The sequence below is a fragment of the Bos javanicus genome, chromosome 19, assembly GCF_032452875.1.
Source record: "Bos javanicus breed banteng chromosome 19, ARS-OSU_banteng_1.0, whole genome shotgun sequence".
Taxonomy (NCBI): domain Eukaryota; kingdom Metazoa; phylum Chordata; class Mammalia; order Artiodactyla; family Bovidae; genus Bos; species Bos javanicus.
The window spans coordinates 10,503,395-10,526,550 of NC_083886.1; the positions used below are offsets into that span (position 1 = coordinate 10,503,395).

Below are 23,156 nucleotides of genomic sequence, written 5' to 3' on the forward strand. Positions count from 1 at the left end.
TGGAAGAAATAGAATGGAACCTCTTAACAACCACTGGGCTAGATGCCTTCCATCAGCCAAGGGCTGAGGTGAGTGCATGTATGAGTTGTTAACAGCCAACATGCTCGGCAGCTGGTCAAGGGGACCTGGGCAGGGTGCCAACAGCATCTGCTGCAAGTGTGTTTTGGTGATCCCAGGAAGCACTGGTACAAGAGTGCTATTTACAAGACAGCTTACCCAGGGCACCAAGAGAGGAAGCATCCTCACCTCTCCCCAGCCCTTTCCAGGCAATGAGTCAACAGTGGAACAGGTGGGACCACATGGGTATTACCGAAAGGACATTACCAGAATCAGTAGGAAAATAAAGGAGATCAACAGCACCCAGGCTCTGAAACAGTTCATTTGTGTGCCCTAGCCAGAACTCAAATACCTTTCCTTAAGAGACATACTTGGCTTTTGATAATCAAATGCTTTTATCTTGGGCAGCCCCATTTTCCCTACAAAGTGTCCCAACAAGTTGGCCAAGGTCTTCAGTGACACGTTCAAGATTTGGAGCACAAGGAGTGTTCTCAACGGTAGGACTCTGATGACATTGGCTCCTATGGCCCCTCCTCCTCCAAGAAGTGATTTCAATTCTTGGAAACACAGGGACTTGAAAATTTTCTTTCCATGCTCCTCCCTTTCTTGGCGTTCTCCTGGAAATATAGAAATACAAAGAAATTTATCTCTTCAATAAATTCTAATAAATGGCAGAACTTTCTGCCATCTATGAGTCTTTCAAGTTTAATTTCATTAAAGTCCATTGACTCCCCCCAGATAAATCTGTATCCAATTATCGTATCTGTATTTACACAATAATTTTGAATCAAGTTTTCGGCTATTACCTCAAAAGAATCATTTGGCTATAGCTACTAAGGTTGAAATTAAGTGATGATACAAATTATTTTGAGTATGAATTCTTAGCAATCCTCTCTGGGCCCCTAAGATGTGATAATTATAAGTTTGGTCCACAATTTATTAATTAATTCACTTGATTCAACAAATATTTAGTGTTGGTCTTTTGTGTATAGGCCACTGTGTAAGCTCTGCGGATATGTGATATACTAAACATTCTCTGACCACATGAAATGAACGTTCTAAGTAGACATGCAGACGGTAAACAAAGAAAAAGGTAAAACACGGTACAATATTGGGTGGCCAGTTCCATGAAGAAAAATCAAACAAGGAAGGATAATAAGAATTGTGGGAGTAGAAGAGCTTAAAATACTTTTAAGGGAAATCAAATCCCTTATGACTATACAGTGGAGGTGACAAATAGATTCAAGGGATTAGGTCTAATAGACAGAGTGCCTGAAGAACTATGGATGACAGTTCATAATATTGTACAGGAGTCAGTGACCAAAACCATCCCCAAGAAAAAGAAATGCAAGAAGGCAAAGTGGTTGTCTGAGGATGCCTTACAAATAGCTGAGAAAAGAAGAGAAGTAAAAAGGCAAAAGAAAAAGGGAAAGATACACCCAACTAAATGCAGAGTTCCAGAGAACAGCAAAGAGAGATAAAAAAGTGTTCTTAAGTTAACAATGCAAAGAAATAGAGGAAAACAGTAGGATGGGAAAACTAGAGATTTCTTCAAGAAAACTGGAGATACCAAGGGAAAATCTCATGCAAAGATAGGTACAATAAAGGACAGAAACTGCAAGGACCTAACAGAAGCAGAAGAGATTAAGAAGAGGTGGGAAGAATACACAGAACTGTACAAGAAAGGTTTTAGTGACCCGGATAACCCTGATGATGTGATCACTCACCTAGAGCCAGACACCCTGCTGTGTGAAGTCAAGTGGGCCTTAGGAAGCATTACTATGAACTAAGCTGTTGAAGGTGATAGAATTCCAGTTGAGTTATTTCAAATCCTAAAGATGATGCTGTTAAAGTACTACACTCAATATGCCAGCATATTTGGAAAATTCAGCAGTGGCCACAGGACTGGAGAAGGTCACTTTTCATTCCAATTCCAAAGAAAGGCAATGCCAAAGAATGTTCAGACTACTGTACATTTGCACTTGTTCCACATGCTACCCAGATAATGCTCAAAATACTTCAAACTAGGCTTCAACAGTACATGAACTGAGAACTTCCAGATGTACAAGCTGGGTGTACAAAAAGCAGAGAAACAAGAGAACAATATGCCAACATCTGTTGGATCATAGAAAAAGCAAGAGAATTCCAGAAAAACATCTACTTCCGCTTCAATGACTGAGCTAAAGCCTTTGTCTGTGTGGATCACAACAAACTGTGGAAAATTCTTGAAGATATGGGAATACCAGACCACCTTACGTGCCTCCTGAGAAACCTGTCTGCAAGTCAAGAAGCAACAGTTAGAACCAGACGTGGTACAACAGACTGGTTCCAAATTGGGAAAAGGGTATGTCAAGGCTGTATATTGTCACCCTGCTTAGTTAACTTCTATGAACAGTACATCATGCAAACTGCCAGGCTGGATGAAGCACAAGCTGGAACCAAAATTGCCAGGAGAAATATCAATAACCTCAGATACGCAGATGACACTACCCTTATGGCAGAAAGTAAAGAGGGACTAAAGAGCCTCTTGATGAAGGTGAAAGAGAAGAGTGAAAAAGCTGGCTTAAAACTCAGCATTCAAAAAACGAAGATCATGGCATCTGGTCCCATCACTTCATGGCAAATAGATGGGGAAACAATGGAAACAGTGACAGACTTTCTTTTCTTGGGCTCCCAAATCACTGCAGATGGTGACTGCAGCCATGAAATTAAAGGACATTTGCTCCTTGGAAGAAAAGTTACAACAAACCTAGACAGCATATTAAAAAGCAGGGACATTACTTTGCCAACAAAGGTCCATATAATCAAAGCTATGGTTTTTCCAGTAGTCATATATGGGTGTGAGAATTGAACCATAAAGAAAGTTGAGCACTGAAGAACTGATGCTTTTGAACTGTGGTGTTAGAGAAGACTCCTGAGAGTCGCTTGGACTGCAAGGAAATCAAACCAGTCAATCCTAAAGGAAATCAGTCCTGCATATTCATTGGAAGGACTGATGCTGAAGCTGAAGCTCCATTACTTTGGCTACCTGATGCAAAGAGCTGACTCATTAGAAAAGACCCTGATGCTGGGAAATATTGAAGGCAGGAGGAGAAGGAGACGACAGAGGATGAGGTGGTTGGATGACATCACTGACTCAATCAACATGAGTTTGAGCAAGCTCTGGAAGATGGTGAAGGACAAGGAAGCCTGGCATGCTGCAGTACATGGGATCACTAAGAGTCAGACATGACTGAGCTACTAAACTGAATTGATATATATACATATATACACTCTCCCTCTTGAGTCTCCCTCCCATCCCACCCCCCACCCCCCATCCCCCCCCTCTAGGTCATCACAGAGCACCATGCTGGATTTCCTGTGTTAAATAGCAGCTTCCCACTGGCTATCTATTTTACACATAGTAGCATATAAATGTCAAAGCTACTCTCTCAATTCACCCCCTCCCAGGACTTAATGTCAGTGTCACCAGGCAGAAGTTGAAGAATCAGAGTATGAAGACTTATCAGTTGCTAGCAAGTCTAAAAGGAGCCAAGGCCACACAGGGCAAGAAGCAAAATTTCCCAATTCAGTTAAGGGCAAGAGTTGAATGCCCAGGTACAGGAAGAAGAAAAAAGGGATTTCAGAGGTAGACTTCCATTCCTCCCTGCTCCTCTGCAGCCCCAACACCTGAGTGGAACTCCCTGGCTACTGTGACGTAGGTTTTGTCAGTTATGCTGGTGGTAGTGATGGTGGTTGGCAGGTTGATTATCTGCTTGTTTGTTTTTTAAAAAAATGCTTATTAATTTCCTGGGAGGCAAGGAAAATCCAGCCTACTAGGACACAAAGCTTTTAACTGCTCTCTTGAGGGAGGGTGGAAGGAAAAGTATTTTTATTCTTTCAACAGAAGAAAATAGTTAAGATCTCAATCAGTTTGGAATGCTGCAATGAACAGATTTTAAATCTGATGAAACTGGCTGACCTGGAAAGATAGGGCTGGAAAGTTAACAATCCTGTTTGGGACTTAGCATCACAGCTCCCAGTGCTGCTGATCCATGGACCACCCTTTGTATAGCAAGGTGTTAAGCTGGTGTCCTGGAAGAGGGTCCATGTGCCATGCTTGCTGTTGCATTAGGAGGAGGTACGAGAAAGTCAGGATGCAGGATTGTGTTGCCAACTTCTTGTAGCCCTTGATAAGCCTCTTTTTTTCTACAAAAAAAAGAGGCATGCTTAGCCTCACACTGGCTTGTGTGAAAACAGAGAAAGAACAAAACACATTTCTGTTAAGAGAGGTTCTCGTTGCCTGTGAGTTACACTTTTTAAAAATGGCTGAAATGTACTTTTCACAATAGCCAAGATATGGAAACAACCTAAATTCTCATCAACAGATAAATGGATGAAGATGGTGATGATGATGATCACATATATACACACACACAAAATGGCATACTACTCAGCCATGAAAAAAGGAATGAAGGAATGCCATTAGCAGCAACATGGATGGGCCTAGAGATGATCATACTAAGTGAAGTAAGTCAGACAGACAAAGACAAATACCATACGAAATCACTTACGTGTGGAATCTGCAGTATAACACAAATGAACTAATCTGCGGTTCACAGATTCACAGATGTAGAGAACAGATTTGTGGTTGCCTGAAGGACAGAGCTTGGTGAGGGAAGGCTGGATTGGAGTTTGGGATTAGTAGATGCAAAGTACTACATGTGAAATAGATAAACAACAAGGTCCTACTGTATAGCCCACGGAATTATATTCAATATCCTGTGATAAATCATAATGGAAAAGAATGTGTATATATATTTATATATATATATATAAAAAATTGACTCACTTTGCTGTACAGCAGAAATCAATACAACATTGTAAATCAACTATACTTCAATAAAAATTTTTTAATTTAAATGGCTGAAATGTGATAATTGTTTCTCTTGTTCAACTTTTTAGAGTGTGCCCATAGTAACAGAAAATACATGTGAATGAGTGAATAACTGAACTCACTCTAAGAAACAGCTACTCAGTAATAAGAACCACCCACCAAAGAAGCAGGTTGCCATGTAATGAGGTCTCCAACCAGGAGTTTTAAGCAGAGACTTGGTGATCTGTCAAAGATGAGATAGAGCGGTACTTCTCCAGCTTTAATGTGAATAAGTGTTACCTGGGGATCTTGTGGAAATGCAGATTCTGATTTGATAGGTCTGGGGTGGGCCCTGGGAGTTTGTATTTCTAGATAGCTCCAGAGGATTCCAATGCTGCAGGTGCAGACTCTTTTACTCAAAGTGCAGACCACACTGTAAACAGGAAGGATATAGCAGGGGATCTCATAGATAGATAGAAAGGTCAACTAGGTTGCGTGCAAGCTAAGTCGCTTCAGTCGTGTCTAGCTCTATGATCCCATGGACTGTTGCCCACTAGGCTCCTCTCAGCAAGAATACTGGAGTGGGTTGCCAGGCTCTCCTCCAGGAGATTTTCCCGATGCAGTGATCAAATCCATGTCTCCTATGTCTCCTGCGTTGGCAGGTGGATTCTTTACCACTAGCGCCACCTGGGAAGCCCTCTACCAGGTTATTAGTTTCCAAACCTGCCTGTACATCAGACTCACCCAGGAGATGTACTAGAAATAAAGGTTCTTAAGCTCCAATGCCAGAGATTCAAATTCTGTAGATGAGGAACAGAACCTGGACCCTTGTATTTTTAACAACCTTTCCACTGATTCAGACACAATCTTTGGGAAACTCTGAACCAGAGGCTTCCTAAATTTATTTCAAACTCTACACTTCCTTTTCTCAAGAATCTGACAAATATAAAGCAGAATGGGGCAAGTGTAGGCTGACAGCAATCCTTCCGCTGTATGTGTGTGTGTGCTTAATCGCTCAGTGGTGTCTGACTCTTTGGCACCCAATAGACTGTAGCCTGCCAGGCTCCTCTGTCCATGGAGATTCTCCAGGCAAGAATACTGGAGTGGGCTGCCATGCCCTCCTCCAGGGGATCTTCCCAACCCAAGGATTGAACCCAGGTCTCCCACACCGCAGGTGGATTCTTTACCATCTAAGCTAACAGAGAAATCTGTCCTCATGTATAGATGTTGTAAATAGCACAGGGTCAGAACACATCCCTGTTATTTAGGAGTCCTAGCTTTACACTTATTCCCTCTCCTGGGAGTTTGGCATTTTCCATCCTTTTGCAGAGTAGACTTTGCTCATACTCTCAAAATAGCTCTATTTAGTGATTCTTTCCTTGGAAGAAGGACTATGACAAACCTAGACAGCATATTAAAAAGCAGAGATGTTACTTTGCCAACAAAGGTCCCTATAGTCAAAGCTATGGTTTTTTCAGTAGTTATGCATGAATGTGAGAGCTGGATGATAAAAAAGACTGAGCACTGAAGAATTGATGCCTTTGAAATATGATGCTGGAGGAGACTCTTGAGAGTCTAGACAGCAAGGAGATCAAACCAGTCAATCCTAAAGAAAATCAACCTTGAATATTCATTGGAAAGACTGGTGATGAAGCTGAAGCTCCAATACTTTGGCCACCTAATGTGAAGAACTGACTCATTAGAAGAGAACGTGATTCTGGGAAAGACTGAAGACAGGACGAGAAGAGGACAGGATGAGATGGCTGAATGGCGTCACTGACTCAGTGGACATGAAACTGAAAGTGAAGGTTGCTCAGTCACGTCCTATTCTTTGCAACCCCATGGACTATACAGTCCATAGAATTCTCCAGGCCAGAATGCTGGGGTGGGTAGCCTTTCTCTTCTCCAGAGGATCTTCCTAACCCAGAGATCGAACCCAGGTCTCCCACGTTGCAGGCGGATCCTTTACCAGCTGAGCCACAAGGGAAGCCTCAAAGAAGATGTGGTACATATATACAATGGAATACAACTCAGCCATAAAAAGGAATGAAATAATGCCGTTTGCTACAACGTGGATGGAACCAGAGATTATCATACTAAGTGAAGTCAGACAGAGAAAGACAAATATCGTATGGTATTGCTTATATGTGGAATCTTCAAAAATGATACAAGTGAACATATTTACAAAACAGAAAACAACTCACAGGCTTAGAGAATTTATGGTTATGCAGTGGCGAAGGGATAGACTCAGAATTTGGAACTGATACATACACATTGTTACATTTAAAATAGATAACCAACAAAGACCTACTGTATCGCATAGGCAACACTACTCAATAGTCTGTAATAACCTAAATGGGAAAAGAATTTGAAAAAGAATAGACACACATATATGTACAACTGAATCACTTTGCTGTGTACCTGAAATTAACACAAATTGTTAACCAAATATGCTCCAATATAAAAATGTGTTTAAATAAATAAATAGCATTGCCCACACCCTGTTGTTCACAGAATAAAGCGACATTCTATAGCACCTTGAAAACTTGTATTTCTTAAGAGAAGAACAAGAAAGCAGGACCATAAAGGCTCTTTCTCTCTCTTCCCCTGGCCTCTGCCCGCTTCCTAGGACTTTGAGAAGAGTGATAGGCAAATGACCACTTAGGCCTCCCTGGGTTCCCAGGAAAGCAGAACAGATTCTATTAGAGCAAGTCTACTCTAGCACCCCACCCCATTCCAGCCTCACCCCAGTCTTTCAGAGCTCATTATCTTTGCATATCCCCAAATTATCTGGGTGGAGCCCCAGGAAGAAGTAGTTAGATCTCAACCATTTACGGTATGTCTCAGGCAGCCACCACCCACAAATGCCAGGGCTAGTCAGCCGCTGTGCGGGGTGCCTTCTCAAGAACGTTCTTGTGGAATTCCAGCCTCCATCTGGCCAAGAGACCTAAGGATAAAGTTTCACAAGACCAGGGCAGGTGTGTCCTGCTGCTTCTGAAAGATTCTTCCGTCATTTAGGAAACAGATGTTGAATTTCCACCTCCAGGCTGGAAAAGTGGCTTGAGCTGCTGTTTTCATCCAACTCTAAGTGAAGTTGCTCAGTCGTGCCCGACTCTTTGCGACCCCATGGATAGTAGCCTGCACCAAGCTCCTCCGTCCATGGGATTTTCAAGGCAAGAGTACTGGAGTGGGTTGCCATTTCCTTCTCCAGGGAATCTTCCCAACCCAGGGATCGAACCCAGGTCTCTCACATTGTAGACAGACGCTTTACCATCTGAGCCACCAGGGAAGCCCTGGCTCATCTAACTGTAAAAGGACCAAAATTCAAATGACGCTCATGCTCTCCTGGCTCTCTTTGTTTTTGTGCATCCTAGGTTGGGCTCCAAATAAACTTAGTGGGGCTTCAAGTTGGGGAAAATGAAAGAAAGAAGAGAAAAATCCAGAAATGATCCCCTCTAGCTATGAATAACCACAGTGTTTTAGTCAATCCAGAAACAGCTTCCAAAAACAGCTTTAGAACCAACAGCTGAAACCTTGGATTTAGATGACAAAATTAGGCCAAGGTCATTCTTACACCCATGTCATCATCTTTATCCTCAAAATAAATATCATCGATTGCCCAATACAATTTAGAGCTCTTGAGGATTTTATTATCTAATCTGGGCAACAGGTAAGATGCATAAAGACGTGATAAATAGGAAAAACAAAAAAAAGAAAAGGAGAAGCAGTATCTGGTGTTCCCTGGAGCTTGGCAGGTAGGGAAGGCTCCATGGACAAGACAGAGTTGAGATACTGGTTGGGCAAGAAGGGAGCCAGCCAGCCAGCCATGGAGGATAGCAGAGAAACAGTCAGAAGCAGGAGTGTGAGTGACAGAGTGGGGGAAAGGAGAAGGTTAGTTTGGCTGCAATGAAGAGCTTGGGTAAAGGAATGGTGTATGAGGGACCGGAAGAGATGGGAGCTTCCAGGCTAGAACCTTGGATGAGACATGAGACTGTTCTGTGGTAATAGGGAGCTCGAGAGGGAAAACCTTGGTATAGAGGAGAAAAGGGTGGAGAGGATTGGTGGCAGGGAGACCAGTGAGAAGGATATGATCTTGGGGCAAAACTAGGGTGAGTCAGGGCAGAACCAGAATGTGGGGAAAGGAAGGAACTGACCAGTGCAAGAGGCTTATGAAAGACAAATGGATAGGAATCAGTGACTGAGGTGTGAGATGGGAGGAAAGCAGAGGGGGAAAAAAGAGTGAAAGTCACTCAGGATGACTCCCTGGTCAGAAAGACTTCAGTGGCAGAGGGAATGATCATGTTCCCAGCAGCATTTTCCTTCTCCTTTCTCAACAAGATTCCTCTCATTATTTTATTCTCCTTATCCCTCAGAACTAAAGGCAACTCCATCCCAGCTGGTTCTAACAGAGAATAAAATAAGATTCTGACCCCCCTTTTGTATAAAGAGGACCTGAGGATACATGATTTGTACAAGATTGAACAGGTAGGGCAGAAGGAGGTGAGTATTAGGAGCTCCTGGATCTGATGATGCACAAGAGAATCCTAAACACCAGAACGTTGGGGAGCCAACACAAGTGTTTAGTGGGCCCACTTCTCTTTATAGATAAACTGAAAGCTGCAGATAAAGAGTGACTTCCCCAGGGTCACACAGGCAGTGGGTAGCAAGGTTAGCCCAGAACCTGGCCTCCTGAATCTTCATCCAGAGCTGCTTGCATTTCTATTTGTTGCTTAGTGTTTTATCTGTGTGGTGTGCACATGCTTGCTGAGTGATGGGGCATTTTGTTTGAATGATATTTTCTCTGTGGATTTACCACAAAATGTACCTCACCTTACTCCTCATATAATAACCATAATACCTCAAGGTTGACTTTTGTTTAAAATCCTGAGTGTGTGACTTATATGATAGCTGGTTTATCTCCTCTTCTCTACCCTGACCATCTCTGGATCTATTTCAGGTCAAAAGGTCTTGGCTGAGCTGTAAGATCTGTCTGTCACCTTTCCCAGTTCTATCCCTACACCATTCTGCAAAAGCAAGGAACAGATCTGACACCTTTTTCATCTGAAGCCAACTTTATCAAAATGCATCATTTGTAAACTAATTAGGAAAAAGGAGGGTTGGGGTAAGAAAAGGAAACAAAACAAGAAGCACATAATACCAGGTGCTCTCTTAGAGGGAGAGATAAGGAAGGAAGAGATCTTGTCGATATCTGACAGAAAACCACAAAATTCTGTAAAGCAATTATCCCTCAATTAAAAAATAAATAAAGTGGCAGAAAAAAAGAAAGGAAGAGAAATGGAACAATGACGGAAAGTAGGAGACTGGCCTTGATCAAAAAAGGATGTTAGATTAATGGAAAGAAGGGTTCATTGGTTCAAGATGGCGGAGTAGAAGGACATGTATGTGCTCATCTCGTCTTGCAAGAGCACCAAAATCACAAACAGTTATAGAATAACCATCAACAGGCAGATGCTGGAACTCAAGGGAAAAAAAGACGTGCCATGTCCAGCTACAAAGGAGAAGCCACAGTGAAACAGTAGGGGGGGTATAATCGTGATAAAAGCAAAATCCATACCCTCCAGGTGGTTGACCCACAGACTGGAGAACAACAATATCGAAGAAGTTGTCCCACTGTTGTGGAGGTTCACAGTCCCATGTCAGGCTTCGAAGTCTGAGGATGCAGCAAAGGCATTATAAATCCCCAGGGAACCTGACTTTGAAGGCCAGAAGAATTAGATTGCAGGACTTCCACAGGACTGGGGGAAACGGAGACTCTTACTCTTGAAGGACACAAACAAAACCTTGTGTGCACCAGGACCCAGGGGAAAGGAGTAGGTTAATAGAGAGAAGAAGGAACATTCTGCCCAGTCCATCAGGGAGGTTCTTGGAAATTCCCTCTGCCTGTTCAACCAGAGTGCTTCCTGGAGGCTCTGAACAAGACCCAAACCACGGTTCCAACATTCTATGGCTGATTGGAAAAACTCACTGATACTTGGTTTACCACTAAGAACCCGGATGTTATGCCAGTCTCAGAAGCCAGCAAACATCCAACGACTCTTCCCACTAAAAAGTACTTAGAGAAGACAGGAGGCCTCTTCTCACCTGCTGAGGAAAGCACACAAACCATTCCAGACACTTTTCTGTCCCACAAATCCCTCTTTCTCCTGAAGGGGGTTGTCTTGCAATGTCCCCGTCCCTCCCAAGGGCCTGTGCTGCCAGGGACACCATTCAGAGAAGCGCTATCATCTCTACACCTCTCCCAAGGCCAAGATGGCTTACGTCAGAGCACCTGGGTTCCTCCCTTCTCTGGGGTGAACAGGGGATACATCCCAGAGAGGGGAAACATTGGCATATGGAACCATACTGGGGACAAGAAGTCTGTTTGTTTGGTGTTCTGAGAACCAGCAGGAGGAAATGCATTTTAGCCAGGGAAGGAAAAAAAAATAATAACATGTCCAGCTGTGAATGACAGCCAGGCCAGCAGAAGGTGGGTGAAAACGGACAGCTGAGGAAGTGACTGGCTGGACTTCCAAGAAGCTGCATCACCTAAAACAGTGAATGACTGGAAAGTCAGAGCCCTGTGTTAGAGTTACAATCACCTCATACACATCGGTCACTTTGTCACTCACTGACCATGAATGTCCCTTGACCAGCATGGAATATATGCACAGCACACGGAATTGTACTTCTGGAAGTATAGGAGGACATCCAAGCATGTCTGAGGTCAGCCTCACTTATAAACTGTGAATTCGTGGAAAGTGTACATGTGTGTGTGTGCATACATGCACACACTGCCACGCACCAGTGATGGACTTCATCTTCATTGGCTATGATATTGTGCAGGGCCCTGTGGGGCTCCTGGGCACAAGATGTTTCTGTGTCCCCCATTTCTTTAATTAAAGGAAACAGCTTCATTCAGCCTTCATGATCTTCCCTGGGTTCCAAGTGGCAGATACAAGCAGTTGTTAATTAGAAAAAGGAGGGGAAGAGATACCAGGGAGAAACAAACAGTCAGAAGCAGGCTTGGGCTCAAGTTCTCTTTCCCCATCAGTGGATACACACAACAACCTTTGGCCTATTTTGCAGATACTGAAACCGCTTCCAAGTGGGAGAAGTTAATGATAAATGATAGTATGCTGCCCACAAGCCTGGAGACTCCAGAGCAGTTGGACCTGAAGGCTCATGATGCTGACTCCTACTTACCTCACCACCAGCCCATCAGAAGAACCTCCAGGAGCTGATCATGCCCTCTTTGAACAATTACTATAAAACTTACTATCTTCCCTAAGTGTGGACACATGGTTTTGAGGGCATTCGCCCACTGTGGCTCCCTTTCCCTGGCATAATAACAAAGCTATCCCAGTCTACTTCACCTGAACTCTGTCTCTGAGATTTGATTTGGCACCAGTATACAGAGAAGTTGGGCTTTTGGCATCAAATTTGGCACCCAACTTGGGGCTGACTCAGAGACAGTCCCAGGGAGGGATCCCTAGAGGCCAGATTGTCTAGGACTCCTGCTTGAAAGGCTGAGCCTTAGTCATACCAATCTGCTATCCTGGCAGCTGGAACTCCAGGGTGGAGGAGGGACCACCCTACCAGCTGCCAAGGCCCTTTTGCCTTGAGGATATTCCTCTCTTCCTCTAGCTTGAACAGCCCTGGACTTCCTACTCTGCAGAATTACTTTGAGAAAGCAGAAAAGATAGTGTCTGACATCCAGACACCTCTACCAGAAACTGGTAAATCCCAGGAGTGCACTCTCAGGCTCCTTCAACCTTGTCCCTTTGAGGAAATTTTGGTTCTCATTTGGGATTGTTCATTTCAGAAAGGAGATCCCGTCTGTAAGGCTCTGCTTGGACTAAGGTCACAGGCTTAGTGGGACTTGGAAGCAGCCACTCTGAGCTTTGTGCTGTCTGTTGTTTTCTGGAATAAGGCTTCCGTCTGCTGGCAAATTTTGTTTTGTTTTCAGTCCACTAGTGAGGGTTTTTTGATCAGTATGGGAAGTGTTTCTTCAATCAATATGGAAAGAGCTTCAGTTTCATCTGATAGCCCCCAGGGGAAAATTTTTCACAGCTTGGATGACCTATAGTTATAAACCTATGACTAACAAAAGAAATTGTTTCCAAAATTTTTGGAAATTTTTTTCCAAAAGAAAAAAAAATTGTTTCCAAATCCAAGCTTGCTCTGCTTGCCACACAACAGGCCAGTGAATCAGAGAGACAAGGTGTGAGGCAAGGAATAAGCTTTATTCAGAAAACTAACTGACCAGGAAGGTGGCAGACTAATGTCTCATAGTAACCATCTTGTCAGGAAAGTTCTTTTATAGAGTAGAGACAGAGAGAAGCAATGAGGAAATATAGTCAAAAGGTAGTATACAGAAGAAGAGGTAGAGAGGAAGTAAAGTAAAAAGGGTCTTCAGTCTTGCAAAACATCTCCTGGAAGGGTCAGCCTCCCACGTAATTTAACATACCAAGTGAACTTCATTAGGTTAATATCTTCTTTTGGGGTGTTTCACATGCTGTTTGAGGCATCCCAAAGTTAGCTACAGGTAATTTGGCTTGAGAAGTTTTGTCAGAAGAACTTAAAAGAAGTTTTTATAAACATAATGGAATCATAAGTCACTGTGAAATAATTTATTTAGCCAAAATAACAATAAAGGAGTTCAAAGGCAAATACAGAGCACTTAAATGGTAAAGAAACTTAAAATCTGTTATCAAAGGCAGTTTAGCATCTTCAGAAAACTTGGCCATTTTAACAGAAAGAAAAGCCAAATTTGTATTTTGCACTAGCTTACTTTTAAAGTTCATTTACTCAACCAAACTTATTTTAAAGTTAGTCAATCCTGACTGATCATGGGGTCCATTTTCCACAAACCTTTCATCATTTAACTTATTTTAGCACAATTTCGGAGAAGGCAATGGCACCCCACTCTAGTACTCTTGCCTGGAAAATCCCACGGATGGAGGAGCCTGGTAGGCTGCTGTCCATGGGGTCGCTAAGAGTTGGACACGACTGAAGCGACTTAGCAGCAGCAGCAGCAGCACAATTTTAGCTTGTTGTAGAATATCTGGAGAGATCTTAGAACATATATTTCTAAAAGTTCACTCAAAACTTTTTTCTCATTTGTATTTTCTTCCCTTAAATTTCTTTATCTAAAAAACTCTTATTTCATTTTCACTTCTTTAAAAGTTTCTTTACCTTGAGTTGGGCCACCACTCACCTGTGGGTGCATCAATTACTTTACTCATGTGTTACAAAGAGTATATACAGAGGCTCCAGATCTAGTGGAAGTAGACTAGTCCACCATCTTGGATCTAGTTGCTTATAAAGAGCCTTTGTAATATCCCTGGATTATGTCATCCTTTCAAAGGTTGTACCCTGCCCACTACACTCCTATTTCATTTCCACCCTCAGAGGTTTTACTCCCATATTCTTCTGGGAAGCAGAGGAGTGATGGTCTATCTTCTGTAACTGCTTCAAGGCCACGTAGGGCCATAGACCCTGCCTGTCAGGGAGTAAAAATCTCTAGATACCTGGTCTAGGGGCCCCAGGGGCAGGACAGCTCCTTGTTTTAATCTGTATGGGCTGGAGTCCTCACCTATTCGCATTTTGAAAATGAATCTTGAATTTGAAAATTAATTTTCAAAAATGAATTTTGAAAATCCTCACCCAACATCATTTTGATGTTGAACTATTGTAACTGCTTCCATATTCTTCCTATGAATCTCCTTGATAACTAAGACCTTTTTGTAACAGGATCAGAGTACAAAAGTATCTATAAATGACAAAAGAATCATGTTAAATATCTGATTAATTGATAAAGAAACTTGGACAATAATTATTCCTTAACCAAAAAAAAAACCAGACATCTCAAAAGCAAATACAAACTACTTAAAGGCAAAGAAGCTCACAAAATCTGTTATCAAAAATGGCAGTCCAAGAAAATTTTTCCCTGAACAGGAAAAGAAAAGCCAAATCCAACTCTTAGTTAAATGATGAAAAGTTTGTGGAAAATGGACCCAAAAAGGGTTTTGTACACAGTCAGTCAGGATTGACTAAGTTTAAAATACGTTTTACATGCTAGCAAAATAATGCTCATTTCACATGCTAGCAAAGTAATGCTCAAAATCCTTCAAGCTAGGCTTCAACAGTACATGAACCAAGAACTTCCAGATATACAAGCTGGATTTAGAAAAGGCAGAGGAACCAGATATCTAATTGCCAACATCCATTGGATCACAGAAAAAGCTAGAGAATTCCAGAAAAACATCTGCTTCATTGACTGCGCTAAAGCCTTTGACTGTGTAGATCATAAGAAACTGGGGAAAATTCTTCCAGAGATGGGAATACCAGACCACCTTACACGTCTCCTGAGAAATCTGTATGCAGGTCAAGAAGCAACAGTTAGTACCAGAGATGGAACAATGGCCTGGTTGAAAATTGGGAAAGGAGTATGTCAAGGTTATATATTGCCACCCTGCTTATTTAACTTCTGTACAGGGTACATCATGCAAAATGCCAGGCTGGATGAAGCACAAGCTGGAATCAAGATTGCTGGGAGAAATATCAATAACCTCAGATATGCAGATGACACCACCCTTATGGCATAAAGCAAAGAGGAACTAAAGAGCCTCTTGATGAAGGTGAAAGAGGAGAGTGAAAAAACTGGCTTAAAACTCAACATTCAAAAAACGAAGATCATGGCATCTGGTCCCATCACCTCATGGGAAATAGATGGGGAAACAGTGGAAACAGTGACAGACTTTATTTTCTTGGGCTCCAAAATCACTGTGGAAGGTGACTGCAACCATGAAATTAAAAGACACTTGCTCCTTGGAAGAAAAGCAATGACCAACCTAGACAACATTTTAAAAAGCAGAGACATTATTTTGCCTACAAATGTCCGTATAGTCAAAGCTGCAGTTTTTCCAGTAGTCATGTACAGATGTGGGAGCTGGACAATAAAAAAGGCTGAGCGCTGAAGAATTTATGCTTTTGAACTTTGGTGCTGGAGAAGACTCTTGAGAGTCCCTGGGACTTCAAGGAGATCAAACCAGTCAATCCTAAAGGAAATCAACCCTGAATATTCATTGGAAGGAATATTCAGGGAAGGACTGAACAACAACACATTCCTAAAACAATTATTCCTAAAGTGTTTACCCAAAAGCTCTTAACTCACTTGCATTACTTAACACTGATGACTCTAAAAATGGCTATGTTAATCAAACCAACAATCTTAAACCGCCTTCAATAACACATATCAATTCAGTACTGAATATTTCCCAGATCATGTACTCCTAAAATTGAACTCGGCCTATTCTCTAGATGTGCTCAGTCATGTCCAACTCTTTGTGGTCCCATGGACTGTAGCCTGCCAGGCTTTCTCCTCCCACCTTCAATCTTTCCCAGCATCAGGGTTTTTTTCCAATAAGTTGGCACTTTGCATCAGGTGGCCAAAGTATTGGAGATTCAGTTTCAGCATCAGTCCTTCCAATGAATATTCAGGACTGATTTCCTTTAGGACTGACCAGTTGGATCTCCTTATAGTCCAAGGGACTCTCAAGAGTCTTCTCCAACACCACAGTTCAAAAGCATCAATTCTTCAATGCTCAGCCTTCTTTATGGCCCAACTCTCACATTCATACATGACTACTGGAAAAACCATAGGTTTGAGTATACATACATTTATAGGCAAAGTAATGTCTCTGCTTTCTAATACATTGTCTATGTTTGTCATTGCTTTTCTTCCAAGGAGCAAGCAAATGTGTACTGAAGAATAATCTCTTTAGCTACTTGGTAGCTTAATAATTAAAGATAAATGGTGGAGGTTTATTGAATCAGTGAGTCATTTCCAAGTCAAATAAGGTGCTGAAACAGTCATTTGTGAATATTGGCTCCTCCCCCACCTCTTTTTTTAAATCTGACTTCATTTTTCTTCTATGAAAAAAATTTTAATTTATTTATTTTAATTGGAGGCTAATTACTTTACAATACTGTAGTGGTTTTTGCCATACATTGACATGAATCAGCCATGGGTGTACATTTGTTGTCCTTCCTGAACCCCCCACCCACCTCCCTCCCCATCCCATCCCTCTGGGTCATCCCAGTGCACCGGCCCTTGGCAGAGAGAGACTAAAGTATTGTATTTAGGAAACAGAGAGTTTGGTGCCATACTGAGCTATTCTCCATAAGAAAGCCTGTGTTTTTAGAGTTGTGCATGATCAGAATTTTCTTGTTGTTGTTGTTCAGTCGCTAAGTTGTGTCTGACTCTTTGCGATCCCAAGAAGGCACACCTTCTTGTCCCTCACAATTCCCAGAGTTTGCTCAAGTTCATGTCCATTGAATCGGTGATGCTATCCAACAATCTCATCCTCTGCCTCCCTCTTCTCCTCCTGCCCTCAGTCTTTCCCAGCATCAGGGTCTTTTCCAATGGGTCAGCTTTTTCCATCAGGTGACCAAAGTATTGGAGCCTCTGCTTCAGCTTCACTTTCTGCCATTAGAGTGGTATCATCTGCATATCAGAGATTATTGATATTTCTCCCAGCAATCTTCATTCCAGCTTGTGCTTCATCCAGACCAGCATTTTGCAGGATGTACTCTGCATATATGAGTACATATGCACATATGAGTTTGAGCAAGCTCCAGGAGTTGGTGATGGACAGGGAAGCCCGGCGTGCTGCAGTCCATGGGGTTGCAAAGAGTCGGACACAGTTGAGTGACTGAACTGAACTGAACTCTGCATATAAGTTAAATAATCAGGGTGACAATATACAGCCTTGTCGTACTCTTTCCTAATTTGGAACCAATCCATTGTTCCATGTAAGGTTCTACTTCTTGCTTCTTGACCCACATACAGGTTTCTGAGGAGTCAAGTAAGATGATCTGGTATTCCCATCTCTTTAAGAATTTTCCACACTTTGTTGTGATCCACACAGTCAAAGGCCTTGGCAAAGTCAATGAAACAGAAGTAGATGTTTCTCTGGAATTCCCTTGCTTTCTCTATGATCCAGCGACTATTGGCAATTTGATCTCTATTCCTCTGCCTTTTCTAAACCCAGCTTGTACATCTGGAAGTTTTCAATTCAAATATTACTGACACCTAGCTTGAAGGACGGAGAAGGCAATGGCACCCCACTCTAGTACTCTTGCCTGGAAAATCCCATGGACGGAGGAGCCTGGAAGACTGCAGTCCATGGGGTCGCTGAGGGTCGGACACGATTGAGCGACTTCACTTTCACTTTTCACTTTCATGCATTGGAGAAGGAAATGGCAACCCACTCCAGTGTTCTTGCCAGGAGAATCCCAGGGACGGGGGAGCCTTGTGGGCTGCTGTCTATGGGGTCACACAGAGTCGGACACGACTGATGTGACTTAGCAGCTTAGCAGCAGCAGAAGCTTGAAGGATTTTGAGAGTAACCATACTAGCATGGAGGAGAAGGCAATGGCACCCCACTCCAGTACTCTTGCCTGGAAAATCCCATGGATGGAGGAGCCTGGTGGGCTGCAGCCCATTGGGTCGCTATGAGTCGGAAACGACTGAGCGACTTCACTTTCACTTTTCACTTTCATGCATTGGAGAAGGAAATGGCAACCCACTCCAGTGTTCTTGCCTGGAGAATCCCAGGGATGGGGGAGCCTGGTGGGCTGCCGTCTATGGGGTTGCACAGAGTCGGACACGACTGAAGCGACTTAGCAGCAGTAGCAGCATACTAGCATGGAAGTGAGGGCAATTGTCAGATAGTTTGAAACATTCTTTACCACTGCCCTTCTTTGGAATTGGGATGAAAAGTGACCTTTTCCAGTCCTGTGGCCACTCCTGGGTTTTCCAAATCTGATAACATATTGAGTGCAGCACTTTAATAGCATCATCTTTTAGGATTTTAAATAACTCATCTGGAATTCCATTATCTCCACTAGCTTTGTTTGTAGTAATGCTTCCTAAGGCCAATTAACTTCACACTCCAGGATGTCTGGCTCTAGGTGAATGATCATACTACCATGGTTTTCTGGGTCATTAAGACCTTTTTTGTATAGTTCTTCTGTGTATTCTGGGCTTCCCTTTTGGCTCAGCTGGTAAAGAATCCGCCTTCAATGCAGGAGACCTGGGTTTGATCCATTGGGAAGATCCCCTGGAGAAGAGAACGGCTACACACTCCAGTATTCTGGCCTGGAGAATTCCATGGCCTGTATAGTATAGTCCATAGGGTCACAAAGAGTCAGACACAACTGAGCAACCTTCACTTTCACGTTCCCTTTCTGTGTATTCTTGTCACCTCTTCTTAATCTCTTCTGCTACTGTTAGGTTCTCACCGTTTCTGTCCTTTAGGTGCCCATCTTTGCATGAAATGTTCCCTTGGTATCTCCAGTTTTCTTGAAGAGATCTCTAGTCTTTAACATTCTATCATTTTCCTCTATTTTTTGCATTGTTCGTTTATAAAGGTCTTTCAATCTCTCCCTGCTATTCTCTGGAACTCTGTATTTCCTTTCTCCCTTGCCTTTCACTTCTCTTCTTTTCCCAGCCCTTTGTAAGACCTCCTCAGACAATCACTTTGCCTTCTTGCATTTCTTTCTCTTTGGGATGGTTTTGGTCACTGCCTGCTATACGATGTTATGAACATCCATCCATGGTTCTTCAGACACTCTGTCTATCAGGTCTAATCCCTTGAATCTATTCATTACTTCCACTGTATAATTATAATGGATTTGATTTAGGTCATACCTGAATGGGCTAGTGGTTTTCCTGACTTTCTTCAATTTAAGTCTGAATTTTGCAATAAGGAGTTCTTGATCTGAGCCACAGGTAGCTCCAGGTCTTCTTTTCACTGACTGTATAGAGCTTCTCCATCTTCTGTTACAAAGAATATAATCAATCTGATTTTGGCATTGACCATCTAGTGATGTCCATGTGTAGAGCTGACTCTTGTTTTATTGGAAGAGGGTGTTTGCTACGAACCATGTGTTCTCTTGACAAAACTCTGTTAGCCTTTGGCCTCTTTCATATTGTATTTCAAGGTCAAACTTGCCTGTTACTCCAGATATCTCTTGACTTCCTACTTTTGCATTCCAATCCCCTGTGATGAAAAGGACATCTCTTTTTTTGGTGTTAATTCTAGAAGGTCTTGATTCATCGAACCAGTCAACTTCAGCTTCTTCTGCATTAGTGATTGGGACATACATTTGGATTACTGTGAGGTTGAATGGTTTTCCTTGGAAATGAACCAAGATCATTTTCTCGTTTTTGAGATTGTAACTAAGTACTGCATTTTGCACACTTTTGTTGACCATGAAGGCAACTCCATTTTTTTAAGGGATTCTTGCCCACAGTAGTAGATATAATGATCATCTGAATTAAATTCACCCATTCCTTTCCTTTTTAGTTCACAGAATCCTAAGATGTTGATGTTCATTTTTGCCATCTACGGTTTGACCACTTCCAATTTATTTTGACTCATGGACCTAACATTCCAGGTTCCAATGGAATATTGTTTTTCATAGCTTTCTTAGCTTTCATAGTTTACTTTCACCACCAGACACATCCACAAATGAGAGTCATTTCCTCTTCAGCCCAACTGCTTCCTTCTTTCAGGAACAATTAGTAATTGCCCTCCACTCTTCTCCAGTAGCATGTTGGACACCTCCACCTAGCGGGGCTCAGCTTCTGGTGTCATATCTTGTTGTTTTTTCATATTGTTCATGAGGTTTTCATGGAAGAATACTGGAGTGGTTTGCCGTTCCCCCTTCCAGTGGACCATGTTTTGTTAGAACTCTTCACTATGAGCTGTCCATCTTGGTGGCCTTACACAGCATGGTTCATAGCTTCATTGAGTTATGCAAGCCTCTTCTTCACCATGACAAGGCTGTGACCTATGCTCTAGTAAATTGCTATCAGTCATAATTCTAGTTATTTTTAAATGTTGCACATAACAACAATAACTCATTTTCTTTTGTCAAATTGTGACCAAATGCTTAACAGTGACATTTTAAGTCTTTCTATGATTTATAGAGAGCTATTGTTGTATTATTAAAAATCTCAGGTTATGCTGGGGAACAGGTAAGGAAGAAAAAAAATCTTAAGGAAAAATGTGATAATTTCATTTAAAACAAGTTAACAGAAGGATTAAGAGGACTGGTTACTAAATGGACTGGTGAATATGGTTATAATTTTATGGATTTTGCCTGAAACATTACTGGTTTTGATCTGTGTTTTTCAAATATAGGGAAGCCCTTCCCCTCAAGTTGGTTATGATTTACAACAATTTGGTAAGCTAGGACTCTGTGAGTAAAACTGAGATATTTTTCTTTTCTGTCTATTCCCTTCAAAAATTAGAGATTCGTGGGTTCCGAGCAGCCTTAAAAGGAGAATGAGAAAGACTATCTCCTGGCGTGTGTTTGGGGGACTTCTGACAAAAGAAATCCACCTAGGCAAAATCTGATGGCATGCCTTTTGGAAATTTAGTCTGAGACTCCTTCAGAGGAATTACACTGGAGTCCATGTGGAAGAACATACAGAGTCAATGGACCAAACTTATTTTAAAAACAAATTAGTCTTGGCTGTACTTGATGAATGGCTTCCCAGGTGGCGCTAATGGTAAAGAACCTGTCTGCCAATTCCAAGAGACTTAAGAGATGCAAGTTAGATTCCTGGGTCCAGAAGATCCTCTGGGGGAGATCCTGGCAACCCACTCCAGTATTCTTGCCTGGAGAATCCCATGGATTCTCCTCTGTCCATGAGTCTTGTAGACTCTGTCCGTAAGGTTGCAAAGAGTCAGACACAGCTGAAGCAACTTAGCACACCCACATGTATTTGATGAAAATGTGGGTAACTTTAGGAAAACTAGGTTTCACAATTTTAAATTCTAGTTTTGTTAATAAAGTTCTGTGTTTACCAAGACCCACTTTCCAGATAGTTCCTTGCTGTTATGTTATGCTGTTACAAGATTTTATTAAATTGTCAGAAGAACACTCCAAGTTTGTTTCTGAAACCTAACTTTGTAATCAATCTTTGGATAAAGATCAGATGCTGCAGGAGATTAACACCAAATTATGATCATCTAAATTTAAAGGCTCCCTTATGCTGGGGACAATTAAATCATTGTTACTGTTCAGTCACTCAGTCATGACCAACTCTTTGCAAGCCCATGGACTGCAGCATGCCAGGCTTCCCTGTCCTTAGCCATCTCCCAGAGCTTGCTCAAACTCATGTCCATTGAGTCAGTGATGCCATCCAACCATCTCCTCCTCTGTCATCCCCTTCTCCTCCTGCCTTCAATCTTTCCCAGCATCAGGGTCTTTTCCAATGAGTTGACTCTTCTCATCAGGTGGCCAAAGTATTAGAGCTTCAATTTCAGCATCAGTCCTCCAAGTGAATATTCAGGATTGGCTTCCTTCAGGATTGACTGATTTGATCACCTTGCAGTCCAAGGGACTCTCAAGAGTCTTCTCTAACACCACAGTTCAAAAGCATCAATTCATCAGTGCTCACCCTTCTTTATGGTCCAACTGTCATATTAATGCATGACTACTAGGGAAAAAAAACCATAGCTTTGACTATATGGACCTCTGTTAGCAAAGTAATCTCTCTGCTTTTTAATACACTGTCTAGTTTTGTCATTGCTTTTCTTTCCAGGAGCAAGCATCTTTTAATTTCATGGCTGCAGGCACTGTCCACAGTGATTTTGGAGCCCTCTTAAGAAAATAAAGTCTCTGTGTTGATTTTGTATCCTGCAACTTTACTATGTTCATTTAAACACATGAAAAGATGCTCAACATCACTCATTATCAGAGAAATGCAAATCAAAACCACAATGAGGTACCATTTCACGCCACTCAGAATGGCTGTGATCCAAAAGTCTACAAGCAATAAATGCTGGAGAGGGTGTGGAGAAAAGGGAACCCTCTTACACTGTTGGTGGGAATGCAAACTAGTACAGCCACTATGGAGAACAGTGTGGAGATTCCTTAAAAAACTGGAAATAGAACTGCCATACGACTCAGCAATCCCACTACTGGGCATACAAACCTAGGAAACCAGAACTGAAAGAGACACGTGTACCCCAATGTTCATCGCAGCACTGTTTGTAATAGCCAGGACATGGAAGCAACCTAGATGTCCATCAGCAGATGAATGGATAAGAAAGCTGTGGTACATATACACAATGACGTATTACTCAGCCATTAAAAAGAATACACTTGAATCAGTTCTAATGAGGTGGATGAAACCGAAACCTATTATACAGAGTGAAGTAAG

General features: G+C 42.1%; 1 long non-coding RNA gene across 1 annotated transcript; it reads right to left on the reverse strand.

Moving 5' to 3' along the window:
- Positions 1-433: 433 nt before the first annotated feature.
- On the reverse strand, positions 434-11,055 carry LOC133231680 (uncharacterized). The gene is made up of 2 exons (XR_009731197.1): positions 10,488-11,055; positions 434-674 (listed from the first exon to the last, which is right to left on the reverse strand). It is a non-coding gene; the product is annotated as an uncharacterized LOC133231680 (long non-coding RNA).
- Positions 11,056-23,156: the final 12,101 nt, after the last annotated feature.